Source organism: Festucalex cinctus, chromosome 3 (genome assembly GCF_051991245.1).
Source record: "Festucalex cinctus isolate MCC-2025b chromosome 3, RoL_Fcin_1.0, whole genome shotgun sequence".
Classification (NCBI taxonomy): Eukaryota; Metazoa; Chordata; class Actinopteri; order Syngnathiformes; family Syngnathidae; genus Festucalex; species Festucalex cinctus.
The window spans coordinates 7,822,692-7,845,013 of NC_135413.1; the positions used below are offsets into that span (position 1 = coordinate 7,822,692).

Sequence of the window (22,322 nt, forward strand, 5' to 3'; positions counted from 1 at the left end):
TTTCTCGTTCAGTCCTTGGGCAAGACATTTTACACACATTGCCTCTCATGCCACTCACACTGGTGTATGGACGGTGCAAATGTTTGGTGGTGACTGGTGGTGTTCAGGAAAATAAGTTGGATTTTAGGCCCTGTTCACACGAAAGCCTGTTTCAGTGTATCTGCACAGGTTTCTTACCGTTTGGACAGGTTTCTTACCGTTGGTTCACACAGCGGCTCGGTTTCGGAGCTTGAAACCGATCACTTTTGAAACCAGGCTCCAGAGTGGAAAGATTTCAAAACGCGCCACATACGTTACAATGTAGACACCATATGCAGGATACGGTGATGACGTAATTCTCTCCTGACTGCGCACGAACCACCAACAGGGGCTTTTCTGGAACTTTTGGAGAACTTTTCAATTTCCCTTGGTAAAATTCTGCTTGCATGTTTTTCCACAACCAACAATTTCCAGGGTAATTCAATTCCCCAGGGGGCATCCGAGTACTGTCTCTCCAGCAGGGTCTGGCTGAGCCAGGTTGGAACTTTGAGGGGGTGGTTTGCACTGACCAAGGCTGATTGTTTGGTCAAATTTGGGGGCTTGTTGGTTTTACATCGGCTGGCTCATCAAACTCATACGTCATCAGAACTCTAAGACACTGTGTAACCCAAATTATAATTCCCAGCTGAACCTTTACAACCGAGAACTCCCTTTACCCAGAACTCAAATATCCTGGGCTTGTTGGTGGAAAAGCAGCTATTGTAGGATCGCCATGTTGTCGTCGTTTTGCACAACCTCCTTTGCTTTTTTATGCTTTTACAGCAAAATGTTTTGTGATGTTGTACTTGAATCACCCAGCATTATCACTTCTCCTGTGTTGTGTTCGTCTTACTGATCTGTATATATTACTGGATAGCCAATAACCCATATACGCCCGTGCAAACCATTGAAGCCACAGGGCAGCCATCTTACTCCTCCTATCTCGCGAGCAGATTATTGTTTAAACTACTTTGAAGACCTTTTCTTTTATCGCTCAGTTCCTACCTAGACCGCAATATTAGATTCGGCAGAGTCATCCTTTGTTGAATTACAGTTCTAATTCTTTAATAAAAAATAAATAAATAAATAAATAAATAAATATATATATATATATATATATATATATATATATATATATAGTAGGGGTGTGAATTGCCTAGTACCTGACGATTCGATTCGTATCACGATTCACAGGTCACGATTCGATTCGATACGGATTAATCCCGATACGAATGGTCACGATTCGATACCGATTAATCCCGATACGAATTTATAAGTCGATTGTTGCGATTTTTTTCCATTCATATTTAGAAAATACTAATCAGTAAGCTTGTAGAGTGTAAGATTTATATGAAAATGTATTTATTTATTTATCTGAAATTTCAGTCTTATAGAGGTTGTAATCTGTTTCATGTTTGAACAGCATTAAAATAAAAATATTAAGGCTTAATGTGCCGTTCATATAACATTCTTCCATGCTCAAGGTGTGAATCCTAAAAAAAAAAAAAAAAAAAAAAAAAAAAATCGATTCTGCCGATTATTGAATCGATTCGAGAATCGCGCGATGTAGTATCGCGATATATCGCCGAATCGATGTTTTTTAACACCCCTAATATATATATATATATATATATATATATATATATATATATATATATATATAGGTTAATTGGTTAATTGGGCGCTCCGAATTGTCCCTCGGTGTGCTTTTGAGTGTGGATGGTTGTTCGTCTCTGTGTGCCCTGCGATTGGCTGGCAACCAGTCCAGGGTGTCCCCCGCCTACTGCCCAGGGCAAGCTGAGATAGGCGCCAGCACCCCCCGCGACCCTTGTGAGGAATAAGCGGTCAAGAAAATGGATGGATGGATGAAAAAAAATATATATATACAAGCTTCCTCCTGTCACACCGCCACCGGTGTGACGACCCATGCTTTTATTTTGTGTCCATGTTTCCCGTTTTATTTTGAAAATTCTAACTCTCCTCTCACCCCAGGTCACTTGCCCTTCCTGCCGATCCCTAATTACCGGTCTCCGCCCATGATTACCACCACCTGCCACCAATCAAGCCACAATAAAAGCCACCTGCATTCTCCCCTCCGTTGCCGAAGTGTCACAGTTCAGTGCATGGAAGCGTCCCACAGTCCTCATGTCCTTGTTCACGTTGCCTTGTCTTTTTGCCTTGTTTTTGTGCCTTTTCCTCCCCAGCGGAGCGCCTTTAGTTACCCCTTGTGCCTTGAGCCCTTTTTCCTCCCTAGCGGAGCGCTTTTTGTTGTCCCCTGTACCTTTTGCCTGTTTTTTCCTCTCCAGTGGAGCGCCTTTTGTTCTCCACTTTTTTGACTCCCCGTTCTCCTCTCAGTTTGAGAGGAGACAGCTGTTGGCCGGAAATAAACCTGTTGCCTTGGTGGCCTACCTTAATCCTGCGTCTGAGTCCTACCTCTCCTTGTCGTGTCAGTACACTTCGGCCAGCATGGACCCAGCAGGCAAGGTCGAGGCTACACTGCAGAGCCAGGAGGCCCGGCTTGACAACCAGGACCGGATCCAACAAGCCATGATGTCCCAGCTGGGAGAGCTGTCCAGCCAGGTCCACGAGCTGGTGAGCCACACGCGGCGTCGAGCTCCAGTCCCCACCGGACAACTTTCCCATCCTGAATTCTCCGTTCCGACCACGTCATTCACCGGGGTAGGATTAAGACTGGCCTCCCCAGAACGATACTCCGGTGAACCCGGACGTTGTCAGACTTTCCTCACGGAATGTGATATCCACTTCGAACACTTACCACAGGCATTCTCCACAGCCCGGTCCCGGGTGGCCTTCATGGTTTCTCACCTGGCTGGACGGGCCAAAACCTGGGCAACCGCGGAATGGGCCAAGGGTTCCTCGGTCTGTCAGAACGTACAGGACTTTCAAGCCGCCTTGCGCCAAGTCTTCAATCCCGAGAACAACGACCGAGAGAAGGCACGAGCCTTGAGCCGGCTTCAACAAGGCAAAGAACCCGTCAGCGATTACGCAATCCGCTTTCGCACTTTGGCAACGAACAGTGGCTGGAACGCCATAGCGCTACATGATCACTTCCTGAAAGGACTCTCACCTGCCATTCAAGAACTCCTGATCTCCGTAGAACTTCCCACGGACTTGGACGCTTTAATCTCCCTCGCGATCCGCACCGATCATCGTCGCCAGGAACTGACCAAGATCGGCGGACTCCGAAGGAGGGAGGAACCCACCTCCTGGTCACGGCCACTGGTGACAGGGAGGCCACAGCCCATCTTCCTTCCCCGACCGGAACCAGGGGAGGTGGGTCACGCCAGAGAGGAACCCATGCAACTTGGAAGGGCTCGGCTAACGCCCGAGGAGCGACAGCGTCGCCGCCGAGAAGGCCGTTGCTTCTATTGTGGTGATCTTGGCCACTTGGTGGGAACCTGCACCGCGAAGGGCGGCTTACCGGTGAGTTCCCCGTCACCCCGACCCGCCAAGAACCACAGGCTCACGCAAATTCAGATAACCCACCACAATCTCACTACAGATCTGTCAGCCCTCATCGACTCCGGCTCCGACGAGAGCCTCATGGACTGGGAGCTCGTAAAGCAAATACAAGCCACCACCGAAACCCTTCCCCTGACCATCCAGGCTAGAGCGCTGAATGGCAAGGAGCTCTTCAGGATCACCCACATCACCGAACCCCTGGGAGTACGAATCGGACAGCACATCGAGACTCTTCATTTCCACGTTTTCCATGCTTCATCCCCCACTTTGGTTCTGGGTCACCCTTGGCTGCGTCTACATAACCCCAGAATCGACTGGAACTCGGGAGTCATACTGGAGTGGGGAAAAGAATGCAGTACTCACGGATTGGAACAACCCGCACCCCGGAACACCACAGCCCAGGTTCACCAGGTGTCTCTCGCCTCACCTGCTCAAGAGGAATACCCAAACCTGCACACCGTTCCCTCCTGCTACCACCACCTGCGGGAGGTATTCAGTAAGACCAAGGCCATGACTCTTCCTCCACACCGACCGAATGACTGCCCGATTGATTTGATCCCCGGATCAACCATCCCCAAGGGGAGACTGTACTCGGTCTCAGGACCCGAACGCCAGGCCATGAACACTTGAACACACATTGACAACTCCTTGAAAGCCGGCCTCATCCGACCGTCTTCCTCGCCTGCAGGAGCAGGCTTCTTCTTCGTGAGTAAAAAGGATGGATCCCTACGCCCATGCATTGATTACAGTCCCTTGAATGACATCACGGTTAAGAACCGGTACCCATTGCCCTTGATGTCCTCTGTGTTCGATCAGCTGCAACAGGCTAAGATCTTCACAAAGCTCGATCTCCGGAACGCCTATCACCTCATCCGGATCCGCGAGGGAGATGAATGGAAGACTGGTTTCAACACTCCCCAGGGACATTACGAGTACCTGGTCATGCCTTTCGGCCTAACGAACTCTCCAGCAGTCTTCCAGGCCATGATAAATGAAGTACTCAAGGATTTCATTGACCATTTTGTGTACGTATACCTAGATGATATCCTGATCTACTCTCCTGACCAAGAAAGCCATCGAAACCACGTGAGTCGAGTCTTGCAACGCCTGCTGGATCATCAGCTTTACGTGAAAGCGGACAAGAGCCTGTTCCACGTCAACACCATCTCCTTCTTGGGATTTGTCGTTTCACCCGGAAGGGTGGAGATGGATTCAGACAAGGTCAGCGCCGTGCGAGATTGGCCCACGCCGGACTCACGAAAGAAAGTTCAGCAGTTCCTCGGATTCGCCAACTTTTACCGTCGATTCATCAGAAACTTAAGCACCATTGCCGCTCCCCTGCACGCCTTGACCTCCCCACAGGTTCGATTCATGTGGAACCCGGAAGCCGAAAGGGCTTTTAAGGACTTAAAAGTTCGCTTCACCAATGCCCCAATCCTCAAAGTCCCTGACCCCAAACGCCAGTTCGTGGTGGAGGTGGACGCCTCGAGTATTGGGATTGGGGCAGTACTGTCCCAGTGATGTCAAGAGGACGGCAAGACACATCCCTGCGCCTTCCTCTCACGGAAGTTATCTAAAGCGGAACGCAACTACTCGGTCGGAGATCGGGAGTTGCTAGCGGTAAAGGTGGCTCTCGAAGAGTGGAGACACTGGTTGGAAGGAGCCGAACTTCCCTTCGTGATCTGGACCGACCATCGAAACCTGGAGTACTTACGCCAGGCCAAGAGACTCAACCCTCGACAGGCCAGATGGTCTTTGTTTTTTAACCGCTTCTCATTTTCTCTGACTTACAGACCAGGCAGTAAAAACGTCAAAGCCGACGCCTTATCAAGAGTCCACGAGTCCGAGCCATTGGAGACCGAGCCTGAGACAATTCTGCCCCGTGACTGCATAGTCGGGGCTATGAGATGGCAAATCGAAGACGATGTCAAAGAGGCGCTGCGAAACGTTACTCCTCCCACGACATGCCCCCCACGTCGGCTCTTCGTGCCTGAGGAGCTGAGGTCCCAGGTAATACACTGGGCCCACACATCACGGCTATTTTGTCATCCTGGAGTCCGCAGGACCATGTATGCTGTAGCCCGGAGATTCTGGTGGCCGGCAATGGAGTCCACCATAAAGGAGTACGTCGCTGCCTGTCCAACTTGTGCCCGCAACAAGACGTCAAATCAGTCCCGGATGGGCCTTCTCCAACCGTTACCAATCCCATCCAGACCATGGGCAGAAATATCGTTGGACTTTGTGTAAATGATAAACCCACGATCCTCACCGTTGTTGACAGATTCTCTAAAATGGTTCGCTTCATCCCACTATCCAAGCTCCCATCCGCCAAAACCACCGCAGATATCATGATTCACCACATTTTCCGGTTCTATGGATTTCCACTGCACATCGTCTCCGTGGACCACAGTTCGTCTCCCGATTCTGGACACAATTTTGTAAAGCCCTAGGTGCCAAAGCCAACCTGACTTCTGGGTACCATCCTGAGGCCAATGGGCAGGCAGAACGACTAAACCAGCAGCTCGAAACCGGTCTCCGATGCCTCGAGTCCCAGAACCCGACAACCTGGAGCAAGTATCTGGTATGGGTCGAGCTCGCACACAACTCTTTGCCCACATCTGCCACAGGTCTCACCCCATTTAAATGCGTCCACGGCTACGATCCCCCATTCTTCGCCGAGCTGGAAGAGGAGGCAACGGTCCCCTCGGTCCAGACCATGATCCGTCGGTGCCACAAAGTCTGGTCGGCGGCCCGGATGGCGCTTCAACGCCAGGGAGACCGAGTAAAGAGGGCCGCCGACCGGAAGAGGAGACCGGCACCCGAATACCGCCCAGGTCAGCGGGTGTGGCTGTCAGCCAAACACCTCCGACTCAAGGTACCATGTCCAAAGCTGGCCCCGCGATTTGTGGGGCCTTTCCCAGTAACCAAGTCCATAGGTCCTGCCGCCGTTCGACTTCGCCTGCCAAGATCCCTCACAGTCCATCCCACGTTCCATGTCAGTCAAGTCAAACCTGTCCATGAAAGCCCACTTGTGCCCTGCTTTTGCCTGTTTTTTCCTCCCCAGTGGAGCGCCTTACAGCTGCTCAGGGCTCAGGTAACGACCAATCACTGCTAACCTGTTTTCTGAGTTGGGTCATGTGATGTTCGCAAGCTGAGCATTGATTATAGTCAGTGCCCAAATCTTGAGCAACTGTGATGTAATTTTCAGTTGACAGCAATTAGAAAAATGGCCACACCCTGAGATGAATAAAAACGAGTGAATTTAGCTGCTTATTTCATATTCCGCAAATGTAATATTAATCAGAATGACCTTATTATTTTAAGGACATTTTTTTTACTTGACTTCTCCTTTAAAGTCCACCATATTAGTCTTGATACTAAGAAAATCTGTTAGTTCTCCAATCTCCATCCATCTATCCAATTCATTTTCTACTTGGAAACTGCTAATCAGGTCACGGGTAAGTTGGAGCCTATCCCAGCTGATGTGGGGCAACGATCAGGAACTCCAAACACAGTCACCCCAGTGGAGAGTCTTCAATTAGCTTAAAAAAATGCTGCTGAAATGTGGGAATAAGTTGTGGAGAAAACCCACACAAACAGTGAACAAAAAAATTGAACACAGAAGGGCACGAGTCGAGATTTTAACCCACAACCTCAAAATGGCACAGCAATGTGCCACAAACTTGGCAGTCGTGCTGCCTATTCACTGTCATTCTTATCCCGAAAATAAATTTATAATTTCAAATATGCCCATATCTACATGAAATTGTAAATAGCTCACACAACATGGTCCGTGTGCTAAAAATCAGAGGCTATTGATAATCAGGCTTGGCTCTAGTTTATTAAGCCCCGCCTGCAAGGCACAAGGGCCTGCATTATTTGTTACCAGTGTGCTGCCGTCATTGGTTGTTGTCCACATTTTTATCGGAATTCTTAGATTTCCGATTAAGTTATGCACTTAGCGTTTCTGGGATATTTAGTTGACGTCAGCAATTTCAGTCTGAACCCATTCCTTATTGTATTACTACTTTGGATAATAAATTTATCTCATAATATTTATTTTGGAATATCTAACAGAGGCCTCCTCTGTCAGGCCGATTTTGGATCAGTCTCATTCTCTTATTGAACTACCCGCTATTAGGCAAAAGTACTTGAGACTACATGTGACTCTGATAGCAGAGTTGCTAAGTTTGACTTTTATTCCAGTGGTCACCAAATGGAGAGCTACTATACATCTTGCCCAGTGATTAGTTTGCATCCTCTAATTAGGAAACAAGTTAATATCAATATGCAACACTTTATTTCTATAGATCTATGCCAGTGTTTCTATTTTTCCACTGATCACTTGGTGGCCTTGAGCCAAGCAACAAATACTAAAGATCTACAGTTACCTTAGCTTAGCGCATGCTCTTGTTGAGAACATGGACACGTATTATTAGCTTTATTAGTATTATAAAGTATGTATGTATATACTTTGCATTGCATTTACTTGCCATTATTTATCTTGCACATGACATTTACACAAACTATACATCAGGGGTGGCCGAGTTCTGTCCTCAAGAGCAGCTATCCAGCCTGTTTTCCATGTTTCTCTCCACTAACACGCCTGACTCATGAACAGGATCGTTATCAGGCTTCTGGAAAGCTTGCTGACGAGCTGATCATTCGATTCAGCTACGCTGAAGGAGGGAGACATGGAAAACAGGCTGGATAGCGGCTCTTCAGGACCGAACCTGGACACCACTGCTTATCAAATTATTTATTCACTCACCATATGAAAGTTGGAACCTATTGTGTGACTTGACTAATATAATTGATTTTGAATGATTTGTCCTAAACTTAGAGTATATCTGAAGCAACACTTACACCTCACTCTAAGAAATTACTGTTATGTATTGCAAAATTACACAGTATCTTACTGTTTTTCATAATACTTATACTATTAAATATTCATCCATAGCATGTAAATTAACAGTTAAATAAGACAGTTAAGAGTAGATACTGTAACTGTAAATTGACAGCATAAAACTATGGATAGATGCAAATTTCTAATGTTATCATCTTACTGTTTTTTTTTTGGGGGGGGGGGGGGTTATCGTAAAATTCTGTTGAATATTCAGCCCAACATGTAAATTAACGGTTAATTCTTGGTTAAGAATAAGAGGCTGATATGTTACAATCTAAAACATTATTTTCTCTCTAATGGTGGAGAATATTTCTTCATAACTTATCACTATCCATCTACAGTTTACTGATAATTGAGAGCTTATGTTTTGTTTTGATGATATAATTTCTTCATTAATCAGGTGGGAAGTGTTTTCCAAACGTGATGTTTAAGAACAAATTCACTAAGAATGCGGTGCGTTCGGTAATAATGCGAAATATTGCATCATAACTGCATCCACAGTTACCCACCTATTCACTAACGATATTGCTCTAATGATATACCGGCGCAAACACGCCCACAAAACTGTGTCATGTTTTGGTTCTGTTTAGGGTGGGTTTTGCTTTGTTTTTGTTGGGTTTTTAGTTTGTCATGTTTATGTTCTGATTTCCTGATTTTCCCTAGTCTCGTTAAGCCTTTCCATGTCCACCTGTGTTTGCCTGCCCTTCCTCATGTGCCAACCAATCAGCAACCCCTTCCACTTGTGTCTTGCCCAGCTGTGTCTCGTCGTGTGTAATTAGTGTGTGTACTTAGTTTTCGGTTTTCGCTTCAGTTCTTGTCGGTTCATTATTCTTGTTTCCCCATATCCATGCTGCCATCGTTTAGTTTGCTCCGGTATAGTTTTTCCCTTTGGTATTTTTGTTATTCTTTGTCACCAAACCCTGTTTGCAACTTTAGTTTTTGTTGGATTAAATTTACTCTTTTTCGCACCTCTGACTCATCCGCCTCCTGCATTTGGGTCCACCACCATACTTCATAGTTTCTGACAAACTGACAGCTTGGAGCAAATTTGCGCCTGATTTACCACACATGGCAATGGATTTGCGCCGTGAACATGGTTGTTATAGTAACAGTTACGAGAAAGATGACATTATCAGAAAGCGAGGTTGGACTGAGAGTAAGCGTTTATAGCACCATTAAGCTGTACAGAGCAGAGAGAACGACAACGGCGTCATTCATTCATAAAGTACAAATTATTGGTGCGATCGTTTAAAAAAATATATATATTTTCAGAGGGTGGAGTGGGCGTACAGTATGCATCTGGCACGTAAAAATGATCGTAAAATGCCTCCCCGCCATTGCCGATCAGCCCGGGTTACGTTATGTGTCCGAAATCAACATTGAGGAATGCCCCTATGGAGAGAAATTTGTGTCTTTATTTTCAATCAAACAAAAAAGGAATTTGCAATCAAAAAAAAATTTCAATCAAACAAAAAGGGGATTTGCAATCAAAAAAAAAATTCAATCAAACAAAAAGGGGATTTGCAACCTCAAATAAATTTTAATCAAACAAAAAAGGGTTTTCATATAAAATAAAAATTTGCAAACAAAAAAAAAACATTTCAAACATGGATTTGTATTTTAATAAAATCTTTTGCAAGCATTTTTTTCGTTTTGTTTGCGAATCTGATTTTTGGTTGCGAATCTGTTTTTTGGTTGCGAATCTGTTTTTTGGTTGCGGATCTGTTTTTTGATTGAAACCTGTTTTTTGGTTGCGAATCTTTTTCTGTGTTGTGTGGGCGGGGTCCTCCGTTCAACCGATGATAGAAGCCTTGTCATTGGTCAGCTTGGAAGCCGCTGCGACAACTTTCATTGGTCAGATAGGAATGGGGGTGTGACAATGTTCGTCTGACTATTTCCTGGTTCATTTTGTCCAGTCGCCGCCAGCATCGAGGTAAATATGACACCCCCCCCCCCCCACTTCTAGTTTTCCGTTTTGTTTATCTGACATTTATCTAAAAGCAACCCTTGATCTATCGTTTATCCGGTGATTTGTTCTAACCATTACAATTAACGTAATCACTCACTCAGCATTGCTTAGCCATGTTAGCTAGCTAGGTAACTGATGGTCCGATACATGAGTCAGTCATGAAGCTATGTTGTTGGCAGTCAAAACACAAATATACGGCTAATTTGGGATAGCTGTTAGGATGAAGTTTTGTTGTTTTTTTTTATACTCATAAAGAAACCTTTGCATTTGTTTCACATACAGGCAGGGCTGGGAATCGAATTTATTTACACTAGCTGCTTCCCCTAAATCTTGGATGTTTGAAGTAGAGATTAAATTCGTGATAATTCTGTGATTATTATTTATTGGTCCTGGTTGTTTACTGTACGAGTCAGATTGAAACAGAAGGGGAATCTGAGTTGTAGGTGTACTTTTGCAATTACACTGACTAGATTTTTTCTTTTAGAGTGCGAGCAGACCAAGGGGTAGAAAATGTAGACATAGCGAGATGCATGTTTACTGTAAGAGGAGCAGGCCAGGGCAGTTTTATTGCTGGTAAAAGCGTACATAACCAGAGGAAAAAACTTTATATGAGTAAAAGTTCTTGGAGTTACTGTAGCTTTCATAAATGTATTTGATATTACAGATCCAGCAAGCTGAAGAGACACTACCCTTGGACCATCACGGTGAACACGGGATCGTTATACCTGACATCCACTGTCGTTTACCTGAGGAAAGACTTGTTGCTTTACGGCAAATCAATCCAAACAAGGAGTCCTTGAGTTTTGGTCGCGTCATTTATTTGCAGACTCTCAATGTTGCTTCTAGTGCTAGTGTCTTGCGGCCCAAAGGGTCATTTAAATTTATGTAAAAAATGAAAATAAATTCCTGTGTAAAACAGTTTGACTTTTATTTCATAAAAAAAAAGCATGCATATGAACTAACAACCAGTCAATTATTCAGCATTTTATAGATTTTATACAGACATTTTTCTCAAGAAATGATTGGCCTGCAAACAAGAAATCAAGAAAGCTCAGAAAATGAACTGTTAAACTTAAAAAAACATTTTGGTAGGAACAGCCTGTAATTACTCAAAAAAAATGAAATGGATGTGATTTTTTTTTTTTTGCCCTTTCAATTACACTGTGTCAAATCTGGCATCAAAGGTGATAGCAGTCAGTAGATGTGATTTAAAGGAATGGTAATCACTAAGGGTGTCACGATTTCGATTTTTTATCGAAATCGATCGAAATTACGTCACGATTTCGAGCATCGAAATAGAAGAGAGGACACACGATTCGATGCCCCCCCCCGCGCCCGCCGCCACCGCCGCCACCGCCACCTCCCAGGAAAGCAAATGAGACGCAGCCATTCAGCTACTAGCTAACGGCACTTGTTAGCTGACTTCTCCTGCAGTCATGATGGCAAGCGCGGACAGACACAGCAATGGTGCTTCAAGCCGCTCCCGCTTCTCTCGTCACCAGTTTGGAAACATTTTGCGTTCCCGGTGAGTTATGTCGACAACGTTCACGTTGTCGATAAAAAGACCACAGTTGCAAGATATGCTATGTGCGCGTACTGTACTCGGCCACGGTGTTACGCCCGGCTCGTCAAGGGGAAGGGAAGTAACACAATAACAGAAAATATAGAGTAGATAAACACGGGTCGACTTTAACATCTGAGTAGTTTTAATTGAAATTTCAGGCAGGGGTTTGACAAGGGATTGAAAGTGGAAGGTGAACAAATAATAACCGCATTTGACAGAACTGACAGAACGGAGGAGAAACAATAACTAATAGGGGTATAATACACGGATACACAATAGCGTCGCGCTGGCACAGTCGTCCAATCGGAGTGTCGCGCTGGCACAGTCGTCCAATCGGAGTGTCGCGCTGGCACAGTCGTCCAATCGGAGTGTCGCGCTGGCACAGTCCTCCAATCAGAGTGTCGCGCTGGCGCATTCAAACTGAATGGCCCGAGCCGCCAGCCGTAACAACGGGAAACACGACAAACATGACGGGACATTTACGCAGGCATCACAAAGATTTAGATTTATCAAATTCAACTAGAAGTGGGAAAACAACGGTCCAACCAACTATTACATCCTCATTTACAGTGAAACTTCCACACACTTCAGCTCGCGCGAAACGCCAGATCCATAGGTCTATTTATAGCAGCAGACCTGCAGCCTTGGAAAACGCTGGATTCAAACATTTAATTAGTGTACTTGAACCACGCTACAGTATGCCCAGCAACTGTAAATGTTGGGATATAGTTTGTTCAGGCTGTATTTGTTCCATGACTTTGGATACAATATATTTTTTGTTGTTGTTGCACATTGCACATTATTTTAAGAGGAACGCACAGCACACTGTTGTAACCAAAAACAGTCAATAGATGGCAGGCACCCACTGTGACTTTTTGTTTTTGTTTTTTTATTTTTTATTTTACACTTCAGTAAGAACAAGACGGTTAACTTTATATTGTAAATAAATTCTTTGAATTTGATCATTCCTGCCTAATGTCAATTATCATATATTACATAAATTTACACAAAAATAATATGGAAATTGCATCACCTATATGTAGCCGATCTTTTGAAATAAGATTTACTGTACAATGAATAGAACCAATGATCATAGACTAGCCTTAGCCTACAGAAGCATATGCCTCTGTGTTATAAAGTGGGGGAGCGGAGAAAAAAAAAAAAAAAAAAAAAAATCGAAAAAAAAATCGAATCGTGACCCCAAAATCGAAATTTAAATCGAATCGTGGAGTTGGCGAATCGTGACACCCCTAGTAATCACTCATATGAGCAGTTGGAAATGTAATGGTGTTTGTGCAGGGGGTAACATAATGTGTGACCTGGCATTTGTACCTCACAATTGTGGTCAAAGTTTATTGATATTTTAAATTGCTCTCTGTCTGACATAAGAAAGTGCTTGTGGCCCTGCTCAGTTATCCACAGCATCACCTCATGAAGAGAGGTGACCAACCACCAACTTCATCTTCTGCATCTAAAAAGTAAAGAAAAGTGTGCTTGAATTAAGTACCAAACATGTAAAAAAAATAATTCTGACAAAGTTATGTTTGACACATGTTTTGAACATTATTGAAACAGGAAAACTACAATGAAACAATCACAGGAACTAAATGTATTTATATTACGTAATCTGTCACTTCCTCTGTATTTCAAACACCCAAGACATAATAAATGTAGCAGAGGCTACTTATTTCAATGACCAGAACTTCTCATAAGTGATTAATAATTAGCATTTTATTAATGTAATGATGTAATGTAATAAAATAATCATGAATAAGCATAATAACAGCTATCTCAGCAGGCCGTTTATTTGGGCCGTTTCTCGTACCAACAAAACATCACGATTCATGACTAGACTAACCAAAATCAAACGGTTACGTGGCCTGGATCCTAGTAGTAGCAGTGTCACCGCTTTGACGGTGCATGAGTTCCCCCTCTTTTTCAACCTGACTCGTACAGTAAACAACCAGGACCAATAAATAATAATCACAGAATTATCACGAATTTAATCTCTACTTCAAACATCCAAGATTTAGGGGAAGCAGCTAGTGTAAATAAATTCGATTCCCAGCCCTGCCTGTATGTGAAACAAATGCAAAGGTTTCTTTATGAGTATAAAAAAAAAACAAAAAAAAACTTCATCCTAACAGCTATCCCAAATTAGCCGTATATTTGTGTTTTGACTGCCAACAACATAGCTTCATGACTGACTCATGTATCGGACCATCAGTTACCTAGCTAGCTAACATGGCTAAGCAATGCTGAGTGAGTGATTACGTTAATTGTAATGGTTAGAACAAATCACCGGATAAACGATAGATCAAGGGTTGCTTTTAGATAAATGTCAGATAAACAAAACGGAAAACTAGAAGTGGGTGGGGGGTGGTGGGGGGGGGGGGGGGGGTGTCATATTTACCTCGATGTGTCACGCCGCTACCGGCGTGGCGGTTCATGCTTTTATTGTTGTGTCCCTGTTTCCTGTTTTACCTTGAAAATCTAACTCTCATCTCACCCCAGGTCACTTGCCCTTCCTGCCGCTCCATAATTACCGGTCCCCGCCCTTGATTATCACCACCTGCCACCAATCACCTACAGCAATAAAAGCCACCTGCATTCTCCCCTCAGTGCCGAAGTGTCACAGTCAGTGCATGGAAGCGTCCCACAGTCCTTATGTCCTCGTTCATGTTGCCAAGTGTTTTTGCCTTGTTTTTGTGCTTTTTCCTCCCCAGTGGAGCGCCTTTTGTTACCCCTTTTGCCTTGTGCCCTTTTTCCTCCCTAGCGGAGCGCTTTTCGTTGTCCCCAGTACCTTTTGCCTGTTTTTTCCTCCCTAGTGGAGCGCTTTTTGTTCTCCACTTTTTTGCTTCCCTGTTCTCCTCTCAGCTTGAGAGGAGACACCTGTTGGCCGGAAATAAACCTCCTGCCTTGGTGGCTTACCTTACGCCTGCGTCTGAGTCCTACCTTACCTCGTCGTGTCACGATGCTGGCGGCGACTGGACAAAATGAACCAGGAAATAGTCAGACGAACATTGTCACACCCCCATTCCTATCTGACCAATGAAAGTTGTCGCAGCGGCTTTCAAGCTGACCAATGACAAGGCTTCTATCATCGGTTGAACGGAGGACCCCGCCCACACAACACAGAAAAAGATTCGCAACCAAAAAACAGGTTTCAATCAAAAAACAGATCCGCAACCAAAAAACAGATTCGCAAACAAAACGAAAAAAATACTTGCAAAAGATTTTATTAAAATACAAATCCATGTTTGAAATGTTTTTTTTTGTTTGCAAATTTTTATTTTATATGAAAACCCTTTTTTGTTTGATTAAAATTTATTTGAGGTTGCAAATCCCCTTTTTGTTTGATTGAATTTTTTTTTGATTGCAAATCCCCTTTTTGTTTGATTGAAAATTTTTTTTGATTGCAAATTCCTTTTTTGTTTGATTGAAAATAAAGACACAAATTTCTCTCCATATGCCCCCCCCCTCTCTCTCTCTCTCTCTCTCTCTCTCTCTCTCTCTCTCTCCTCTCTGTCGTGCATGTTGTTGCAGGTTGCAGCAGGTTTATGCATGCTTTCCATAAACGTTATTTGCATCACGCAAACTCTGTTGCTATTTGCGCTGGCACTAGTAAATTAGACGCTGTATATCAATGAGTCTCATTTGCATTGGGGTGGGCATATTTTGTGTCAAATATATGTAAATTACCTAATTTAGATACGCGCAAATAACACCGGTGCACTTAGTGACGGATTTCCCCATCTGCGCGTGTTTAGTAAATTAGGCGCTCCCGGATTGTTCCATTTTTACCAGTCAGCGCTGTGCAAAGGCGATGCAAACCTTTAGTGAATATGCCCCAAAGTTTGTAAAATAAATTTTAAAAGAAAGAATAAATAAAAAGACAGTCGAATATAGTCTGAAAGGTTTTGGCCAGAGGCTTGCAGGCTTGCCCATTTGAACTAGAGATGTAATGATATCCAAACATTATGATATATTATCATGATAGGAAGCTCATGATACAATAATTATCACAATATTGTGGGGAGGTTGGAGATATAAAAAAAAAGGTCACAATATTTAAAAAACAAAAACAAAAGAGCTCATACTAAAAAAAAACAAAAAAAAAAACAATATTGTGTTTTTTGTACAGAACAGTAATGCATATAAACAACCTACAATCTCAAATGACACTTAACATTGAGGCACTTACTTGTTAATGCACACACATGATGCCTGTGTCCAAATTCACAGGGCTGGGTTTCTCCGAAGGCTGAATTTATCTGGCGCATGACGTCACTCGATGCGCGACTCGGCAGGACGCATGGACTTACATATGAATGGACTGACAATGGTGCTTGTCGGTAGTACATTGAACGTCTGTCCATTCATGTATAAATCCGTGCTTGTGATTGAATCACACCGGGAGTGATGTCATGCAGCCGACAAGTTCGGCCTTCGGAGGACCCAGCCGTGTAAATTTTCGCACAACCATTGAGTTCCTCCGCATATTGACTCGGTTCACAAGCGCAAATTACGTTCCCCTTCATCTGACCATTAGTGTGGATTTTAAACATAGAAGCGGCAAAACATGCCTTATTAAAATTGAATTGCACTCTGAGGCGGCCACAAAAGCTTGGCTGGCACCACAGTCCACCTGGAGGAAAATGTTTCATCTTGTATTCTTAGGCGGGCTGACGAGTGTGCAAAGCTAAAGTCTGCAGCCATTCAACTGTCTGTGTCACTTTCTGACTTTATCTCTAACTGACAAAGCTGTCCAATCTTTTGAAAATGAATCAGACAGGTGGGCTTGATAAAAATTTGTTCACCGCAGAACATATACAGTACATCTTCAACCGTTGTAAATAAATGATTGTGAAACATTAATGCTTGTATTACAGAAAGGTTGGTCTCAGGCAACATGGAGGTACTAAATGATAAGAATGAAGCATGCATTTGACCACAAAGGCATTGCTTTTACAAACTACATGAAAAACATTTGTTATAATGTATGCAATTGTTCAAACTCCCTGCTAGCTGTACATCTACTAGGTCAGATTTTTTAAGCCTGGTTTAGTCATGTGACATTTGGCTTGGAAAGATTTACACAATGATGATGTTCAAAAAGTTGTGTAAAATGAACAGATACACCCCAAGGAGATGTAGATTCTTGGCCCTGACCTGAGAAACATCCATAGCAAAAAAATTGAGTCTGTAAGCAGTCATCAGACACATCAGACATCATTTGCACTTACTTTTCCAATAAAGTTCATTTCAAAATTCATGATTACAGTGGTGCACAGCTGCACTGAGGACTATTTTCTAAACATAAGAAATGCAATGTGATACCCTTACAAACAGCACAATCCTCCATGACAATAACACACATACCTTTTCTCAGAGCAACTGAAAAATGACTGCACTGACAGTATGACACAGATGGGTTTAGACACTTAAAGAAATGCAAATAAGTGTTACCTTTATGGCACAAGAGCCACCCCAAAAACAGTAGAGAATGACGTTTAGTATTTATGTTTTGCATTCTCTTCTCTAACAGGCTCAGCCGAGGTCAGATAAATGAAGGTGAATGGTATGCCAGTGGACCTGTATGCTTACAGACATGAAGAGGAACACGAGTTCTTACTTCAGGCTACACAGCAATGATTAGGTAACAACTTGATGGTTGTAGTGGTTTGATCTCAATTTAGTCAATGCAGTTGTGCTGCAGATGAGCTTTTGTTACCAAACAGGAAAGGGACATTTAAGCAAAGTGGGTCGTTGAGCCACATTTATGCTTTAAATGTACATTTCAAAGCACAACTGCTGAAAACGCTCAACAGGATAATATGTGATGGTGGCTCAGAGACAAAACATAAAGACAAGAGTGAAAACATTTCATGGTCTTCTGTTTTGGCTTTAGGGGAGTTGGAAAATAGCATGATTGGAAGAAAAACATCAGCTGTCCATCTGCTGCTGCCAATCAGCTTTTTAAAAATATCTATTTATAATCTGATGGCAATTTGTTTCCAAATGAATCAGTCAGCTGTTGGACCTGATAGCATCTTCATAAACTGTATCGAATCATGATGAAGCAGTGGAATATTGTAGCTAAATAGATGGAGAATAGTTGTAGTCAAGAGTTTAGCTTTTCTTTCTTTACTGCAGCTGATGGGCAGCCATGACTTGGCGTTAATGTCAGGTCTGCTGCCTCAGCACCCTGAGCTCCGCCCCCGTGTCTGTCCTGCAGGTTTGGTGTGTCAGGGACACCAGCAGCTGCACCTGATCACCTTGATTGCAGCTCTTTGCTCTTATGCCAATGTCAGACTACGCGATTTTTTTGTCTTACGCGACAGTTGCGCTGTCACATTACCCGATAAATTCGCTCCGTGTCGTGGATGGGGCGTGTAGTCACACTACACGTCTGAACGCGACAAGACACCTGCCGATCATCGCGTGTTGTCTTGCCAAGAGAGACGCGTCGGCCACTGTTTGTCGGGGAGGTGGGACAAAAAAAAAAAGAAAAAAAAAAGAGGCAAGGACAGGGAGTGTTTGCGTGAATGGAGCACGCATGGGACAAGTGTGATGTGAGCGCATTGCTTGCGTTCCCTGCTCCGCAAAGGGTGTTTAAAATATGATTTAGTAGCCAACACTGTATTTTAATTTATTTAGGCCTATATGCGACGGGGCAATATAGCCGATTTTGTTCATTAATTTGCGGGATGACATCTTGTTTTATTATTTTATCAAACACTGACATATTATATTGTTTGAGTATTTTTTACTGCTTCATTTATTCATATTTGACTTGTTTTAGTACGGTGCATTGGATAGTACGCTACTCACTCCGATGGGGAAAAAACAAAAAAACAAAAAAAACTTTCAAGTGAGAGCGGGCGACAAGGCCGCCAGACCTGGCCCGCGAATATGAAAATGTGATCGATCCTCACTAAATATGTGCCCATCCCCACTCATATGCCCAAATCTCTGAAATTATTAGAACATCAGTCACAATATATTTTGGTCCTCTATTCACGTCGCTGTTGCCTGACGGGTTGCACGGATGCGTGCGCGCTCCATGCAGCCGCAGCGCTGCAGCGGGGCGCTTTTTTTTTTTTTCTTTTCTTTTTTCCCCCCCTCGAGATGCACCTGTCTGGCCCCATCCCATGAAATATCCAGGGGATAAATAAATAAATAAATACATAAACGAATAAATAAACAAATGTATACATAAATAAAAAGAGCTATAAAGTGCTGTTCAGTGTGTGATTGACGTTTCGCTCCCTCTCGCTATTGGTCAATACTGTGGAACCAAACGGACGACGACGTAGGTATGTCACATTGTGCGACAAGACGAGCAAAAACTCTAACATGCTAGACTTTCGTCGTGATGGTCGTGAACCGTCCCGGACAACAGGCGACCAGTCGTTGAACGTGTCACATTACACGGGCGACGCTACGTCAAGACAACCCCAAATCCTTTACGACATGCCCCGTTTGTCCGCGACACTTCGGTCGGGCTGAAATCGGGCTGTTTTCGTGTAGTCTGACATCGGCATCAGACACGGCGCTCCGCATACGCTGATCACGCACTGCACGTAGGGCACCAACTGCCTAAGGGGGCACCAAAAAACAAATCAAGCCCGTAAAAATAATTAGTAATTATAATATCAGTGTCTAATATTTAAAATAAAAGCTTGTAAAGCATGTTAATAAATACAAAAAATAACGTAACATTATTTACTGGACGAGTGGTATCGCTGGTCTACGTTGGTGCCCCCCACCACCCCCACCCCCACCCCCCCACCTTCCCTAGTACTGTAGTTTGTTCCTAAAGGGAATTTGCTCCAACGAAACAAACTACTAGGGAAAGGGGGAGGGGGGAGGGGTGCACTTTATGCTTCAATCGCCAATTTGGCAGAAGTTTATTCTTGGATATCTGCGGACCCGTCGCCATGGGCCTTGGGGGTCCGTGCCCGCCCTGTCAGTCAGCCGTGCCCGCCCTAGCAAGATGACTCACCAACTATTCGTCCTATCAGTCACGTAAACTTGCGCCTTCTGTTTCAAGTAAAGCATGGCGTGCCAGCCAACCACATACCTCCTTTCAAGTTTGGCTGTGATTGACAACTAAGCGAGCCAATGACAATCAGGATCAGGAGGGATGGGGTGGGGTGGGGGAGACGCGCGCTCTGCAGACGTGCCTTAGCCAAATCTACTTCCGGGTAGATAGTGCGCATTTGCCGGCTGGCGCTGGGACAAAGACTGAGCAGTTTTATTTATTTTAATTAGTCAAGCCACACAGCATGGATGAATTGTAGCAATACACAGTATGCTGTTAACAGACCCAAGCAGTCACACATACACAACAACAACTAAGGAGCATAAAATTATTTATCACTAAAGCAGTTGCAGTACAATGTGAGTTGAATTCTCTTTTTTTATTGCCAAGTTTGTTCATGTTGATGACTGTCACTAAGTTCTAATTAAAAAAAAACAGCACTTTACACATCCTTTTTGGATTGATATTCTGCTTAGTTTTTCACTGAACCCATATGTTGTTTCTGTATATCATCGACATAACTCAACCTTATTTCTAAATCACTTTAAAACAGCCATTGCTGTATACAAAGTGCTGTGCATGGAATAGAAATTAGTCTTTTAGTAGACACAAGTGAAATAAAATAACACAAAATAAAATTAATTAGAGTAAATATAAGTAGATAAGTATACACGCAAATAAAATAAAAAAAATAAAAAATCTGTACAAGTATAGAAATAAAATAACACAAAATACAGAAGGCACCATAAAAAAAGTAAAATTATGTCAAGTCTCATGCTGAGTCAAAGATCAAAGAATAGAGATGTCTGGCAAAAATGAAAGGAAATTTTGTCCATATCGTACAGCCCTAATCCAACACGCAAATGAAGGCAACTGCTAGCCAATTCCAGATAGAAGGGGCTGGGTTGCAGTCATTCATTCGGACATAATTGTTTACAGAAGTGACGAGTGGATTTGTTTCAACTGAACTTTTGAGTTGAATAAATGCAAAATGAACTACACACATTTTTTTCAGTTTGTCTTTTAGATTTCAGAACGAACTGCCGCTTTTAAGTGACAGAAAATATTTCTGAACACTTTTTCAGTTGTCACAATGCCGCTGTTCAACCTGATGAACATTAGATTTAGGTTGATAAAGTGTGCCCCCCCCCCAAAAAAAGGTAATGCCTCCCCTACAATTTCTTTCTGGTGACGGGTCTGGATATCTGGACATGTCATCAAAAAGGCATCAAGAATTGGGGCAGAAAAGAGGAAAAGAAAAAACGAGATGATGCTCGCGCGTCACTTGCAGGTATGACAATGACAATTTGTTTGTTTATGTTGTAGCAGCTACGTTTACATGACCACAGTTAGCAAAAAAAAACAAAAACAAAACAAAAACACTCCAAACCGCCGCAGTGGAATGGTTGTGACCAGCACGTTCATTATACGGTATGTTAAATGGAATGTGACGAGACAATATTTTTTCATATGGAACGGCCAAGAGCGGCATGTACTGGTGAAAGTGTAATTTGAAAATAATAATAATAATCATATTAAGGCTAAGTAGATTTCCTCATTTCATATTCATAGTTTTAACATTATGTCCAGAATTTTTACATAGTGCCCTATCAGTCCTTCTCTAAAAAGGTAGATTATTAAAATTTTCATGTACCTGTGTTTTAAATATAGGCCTGCATAATACCATAATCCTAATCAATTTAGAAAATGTTTGTACCATGGTTAGTTCAAAACCATATTTCATTGTAGAATCCCTGAATATTGTCTTGTATTTCTGAATACAGAATCAATGCTTCAATATGTTCAAGGAGCATTTCATACCCTAACATAAATGCAGAAATTGCACAAAAGCTGTCATATGATGACCTGATAGCCGATTTTGCAGCCCAGAAATGGAGACATGTGCCTCTGTAGGGCCTCTACTAACTTGCTTGCACTTTGTTTATTTCCAGATGTTCATTTGTTAATAGTAGTGGCATTGAATTTTATTTTAATTCATTTAGCTCTATTTATTTGAGTATTTGGTGTCATTGTCAGTTTTATAAAGACTTATTATTTATCACTTATTTTTGTGAACATTTTTAAAACTTCAATATTGCCACTTACAAGTAGGGCTGGGTATCGATTCAGATTTCCAGAATCGATTTAATTCGATTCACAAGGGCCGGATTCAATTCATGATTCACAACGATTTTCGATTCAGTTGAGGAATTCATGCAGCACATATTTTAGACAGTCAAAAGTACCAATGCTGCAAAGACTAGAAACTTCTTGCTCTAATTTAATGCATTAGTAAGAATATGAATATTTACATTAGGAATTGAGTCCATTGCAG

General features: G+C 43.0%; 1 long non-coding RNA gene across 1 annotated transcript; it reads left to right on the plus strand.

The window, feature by feature from the left end:
- The first annotated feature begins 10,040 nt into the window (after positions 1–10,040).
- On the plus strand, positions 10,041–11,294 carry LOC144016743 (uncharacterized). The gene is made up of 2 exons (XR_013282989.1): positions 10,041–10,340; positions 11,041–11,294. It is a non-coding gene; the product is annotated as an uncharacterized LOC144016743 (long non-coding RNA).
- The last annotated feature ends 11,028 nt before the right edge of the window (positions 11,295–22,322 follow it).